At 37.4% G+C, this 4,661-nt stretch overlaps 1 pseudogene; it reads left to right on the top strand.

The window, feature by feature from the left end:
• The first annotated feature begins 1,119 nt into the window (after positions 1–1,119).
• On the top strand, positions 1,120–1,621 carry LOC100430087 (acyl-protein thioesterase 1 pseudogene; annotated as a pseudogene).
• Positions 1,622–4,661: the final 3,040 nt, after the last annotated feature.

The raw sequence follows: 4,661 nt of genomic DNA, 5'->3' as shown, positions 1-4,661 counted from the left end.
ACAGATCTTTGTTCAGAGCTGGAGGGACCTCATTTACTCAAACTGCTTGTGAGAGGATATGAACACTTATGCTCCTTAGGCCCAAATGTGAAGAAAAGAAAGCCTTCTTGTCTAAATTTTTCTGATGAAAAGGAGCTTTGTCAAAGGTCCTAAGGACGCTATGGGAGCACTCAGGAAGCAGGCAACACATAGGCAGGCCTTTACACCGCTCCAGAGCCTCACCCTGCCTGTGTATCTTGGCCAGGGGCAGGGGTAGGGGCAGGGGTAGGGGCTGGCAAAGCTCAGGGGGTGGTTACGGAGCCGCACCTGCCAATCAAAAGCTGCTTACACTTTGCCCAGGATCATGTTCACTAGCTGCCAGATTTCTGATGGGGACAGATCAGAGCCACAAACTCCCCCAAGTGACCCTTCCAGGAAATTTACATAGTGTTTGCCCAAGTGGAAAAGATTCATGTAGATGTGGGACAAATAGCAATTAATCTTTCTTGTCACTTTCTAACAGTTTGGATTGGATAGACTGTAGCAGCGATCACCTTAAAACAATGCAGAGATAAATGTTCTCTATAGACACTACATAGGGACACAAACCATGCATTTAAATAAGTAAACCACTGAAGAGCCAACCCCTAACTAGATAGAACTAAATACCAGGAAAAGTAACATCTGGTGACATGTTAAAAATGTCAAACTCTTAAATATTTCTATCTATATTCTAAATTTGCAAAATCTTAATGCATATCTATTCCAGAGAATAGAAGCCAAATACTTTTACATGTGGGTGAGCATCTCAATTCCTGGAATATAGCCAACGGCTTCTGAAATACATGATGATGGCGCTTGAGCGAGCACCTGGGTGAGGGCTGGCTGGACTTCCAGCTCACCGGCCCTTGGCCCACGCCCGCTCCACTTGCACAGTCCACATAGTGGGTGGATGTGTGGCAATGCGTGTCTGCTCTGCGGCCCACCATAGGGTCTGCTGCCCTGAAGGCCACAGCAGTGGTGATTTTTCTTCATGGATGGGGAAATATTGGGCACAGATGGGCAGAGACTTTGCAGGTATCAGAAGTTCATATCAAATGTATCTCCCCACATGTGCCAATTGTGCCCATGACATTAAACATGAACATGGCTATGCCTTCTTGGTTTGATGTTATTGGGCTTTCACCAGATTCCTAGGAGGAGGAAACTGGAATTAAACGGGCAGCAGAAAATGTAAAACCTTTGGTAGATCAAGAGGTGTAGAATGGCATTCTTTCTGACAGAATTATTTCAGGAGGATTTTCTCAGGGAGGAGCTTTATTTTTATGTACTGCTCTTACCACACAGCAGAAACTGGCAGGTGTCACTGCAGGTGACTGCTGGCTTTCACTTTGGGCTTCCTTTCCAAAGGGTCCTATTGGTGGTACTAATAGAGATATTTATATTCTACAGTGCCATGGAGATTGTGACCCATTCGTACCCCAATGTTTGGTTTCCTTATTTTTTTCTTATTGTTTTATATTGGTAAATCTAGCCAATGTAAACTTTAAAACCTGTGAAAGCATAATGCACACTTCATGTCAACAGAAAATGATTAGATGTCAAGCAATTCATTGATAAAATTCTACTTCCAATTGATTGACTTCACTAAGAGTCCTTGTATAGAAGTACACCAGCAGTATTGTAGTGGAGTTTCCACTTTTTCCAATGTCTGCTCTTCAAACTTCTAAAGTTTTCAGTGTTAAAGTGTTTTGCAAATACATACTAGTGACACCTTATAGGAAATTTATCCTATGTCTCATGAAAAATTAAGGATCTTTTAAGCTTATGTACTTATATTCTTATAATATAGCTCAGAATATACTCATATTAAAATAGGTGAGGTAGCTAGTTTCTTTTTTTGCAAATATAATTCACCAAAGTAATGAAATACTACAGTCAGATTTTTTATTACATCACTTGAAAATTGCTGATATGCTTAATGTGAATTTGTTCAGGTATAAATGAGCAGTTAAGATATAAACAATTTACGCATTCTATGACTTTGTCTATGGATTTATTCCAAAATTGCTTAGTGTCTGTCTTTTTACATATGTATTCATATATATGTAATGATTATCATATATAAGAAGAATAAGGTGGTATTACGCTAGTCCTAGTAATAGGGATAATGCTAAGTGTCAATAAAGAATAATATTCCTCTCTTCAATTAATGGCCCTTTTATTTCGGGAACAGGCTTTTCTCTTCCCTGATATCATTTCTATTTAATATTGCTTTCTCCTCTCAAGAAAAAAACATGTTCTTTCTTTATTGTCCTTCATAGCAGACCAAACATTGCTTCCCTGCCATAGACATTTACTGTCAACCCATGCTATGACTTGACATTCTGAATCACAAACATAAGGTATTTAAAATCTATACTTACTTCATAAAGAAACCAGACATTACTTAAAACTCACACTACTTATTTCAAGTAACTATGCCTTAGTCCCAATTTAAGCCTATTTAGTTATTAGAATCTTTAACCCACGTAACGGGAATAATTATTTCATTTTATTTTATGTAAGCAACTGAAAAAATAATTAAATCATATTCTAATATTTTCTGAAAAATTTAAGGCTGATCCTGAAAACTAATTTCTAAGATAATTTTATCTCCTCATAGCATAATTTGCTTACTTGTTTTATACATATGTTTAAAGCCAACTGCTATAGAAAATGAGCAATCCATTTAAAATTTTGCTTTATATCTCTTGCTTTTTTTTTTTTTGAGACAGATTCTCACTCTGTTTCCCAGGCTGAAGTGCAGTGGCGCAATCTCAGCTCACTGCAGCCTTCACTTCCCAGGTTCAACCGATTCTCTTGCCTCAGCCTCCCAAGTAACTCGGATTACAGGTACCCGCCCCCAAGCCTGGCTAATTTTTGTATTTTTTTAAGGATAGATGGGGTTTCACCATGTTGGCCAGGCTGGTTTAGTACAGATGGTGTTTCACCATGTTGGCCAAACTCCTGACCTCAAGTGATCCACCCCTTCAGCCTCCCAAAGTGCTAGGATTATAGGTGTGAGCCACCATGCCCGGCCAAAATTTTGCTTTATTTATATCTGCCAATAGACTTACTTGAAATTTTCACCTTAGTAAAATGATTTTTTAATTAATTTTTTGTGCAAACATTAAAAATAGCAATAATTTGATTTTAGATAGTCAAAATATCCAGATTACTTGTAAAAATGATTTTTAAAAATTTATAGGTAATAAAGGTTAGTCAGAACCCGGTATATGTGGTACAATTACCATGCAGTTTTATATGTAGCAAAAATGTGTGCTTAATATTTCTGGCTTGTATTAGTTTTTCTACTGTATTCCAACTGACCAAAACAATGTTAAGAATGAATCTTTACACATGAGTGCTAATTGATAATGGGAATAATTTAGTAATGGACTGTATAGGATGTTAACAATGAATCCATATGTTTATATCTAGACTCAAAAATTTTAAACATTCACTTAGTCATTTTGTTTCCTTTAAGGAACAAAAACTTGTTTCAGTTGTAGAAATCAACAAGATCTTATTTAGGGCCAGAAATACTCTGTTGAAATGTTATATTGTTATGTGGAAAAATTTAAATGTTTTTCATGATTTCTATGGACGTAAAACAAAATTTAATTCTGAAATAAATAAATAAAATCTCATTTGGTCAGCATTGTTGAAAAACAAAATATCCGAAAAGTGAATTTCTAGATCACTGAAAGTAAATCTTTTAAATGTCAAAATATGTATTCCTCTGTTTCCACTTTTACCATCCTTTAACATAATTGCCCTTCATTTTTCCTAGTTCTAGTTAAGATTAGCATTCTTCCTGTCTCTCAGGTTAGGTTCCATTTGGCTGTATTATCTCTTAGATCCTTTATCCAATACATTTTCTGTTCTATAGAGCTCACTTCCTAAAAGTTCATGTTTGGTTTTGATTTCTCTTTTCCATTCCCACTATCAGCAGAGTTCACATATCACCTGAACTATTGCAGAATGTTTTGAACTCTTCTCAAAGTTGCCTGTTTTCAATTTGTCATTAATACTATTGCCAGATGAGGTGGCTCTCTGCCACAGCAGCCCGATACCTTTGGGCCTTACTTGCAATGCTTGGAGAATCTCTAACACCATGGGTCCAACCTTCCTCAGGTAGAATCAGAAATCTACCTTCTCCAGATGCTCAGTAGCAATGGCAGAGGCATGAGACCTTGGCTCTATTAATTAGATTTATTCATGGCCCACTTGGATTGAGAAGTGAATAGATGGAGGAAGGACGTTCCCTGTAGATTATTTTGCTGGCTAGTGTTGTGGAAAGAGGTTTGGTTCTGGCAAAAGAGTCACGGTAGCATTCAGTGACAGCAGCATCTCAGATGGCCATTTTCTGCAGAGTCAATTCTGAGCATGATTTGGGGTGTCATTCCTCAAAGCAGTCTTGAGCTTAGTCTCAATTCTCCCACAGGTTCCATGAATCACCCAGTATCCATTCAGGAAAGTCAGCTGCATTTTCTTTCCTAGTAAATCCAGATTAACCTTTCTGAACGGTAAGCCTGATTATACCACTTTTCTTCCTAAACTCCTTCAGGACTCCCTAAAGCTTACATAAGAAAATCCAGAATTCTTAACCTGGCATTTATAGGTCCATTGTCATTTAG

Source organism: Macaca mulatta, chromosome 3 (genome assembly GCF_049350105.2).
Source record: "Macaca mulatta isolate MMU2019108-1 chromosome 3, T2T-MMU8v2.0, whole genome shotgun sequence".
Classification (NCBI taxonomy): domain Eukaryota; kingdom Metazoa; phylum Chordata; class Mammalia; order Primates; family Cercopithecidae; genus Macaca; species Macaca mulatta.
Note: the sequence above shows the minus strand (reverse complement) of the source record. Positions and strands in the feature narration are given on the sequence as shown.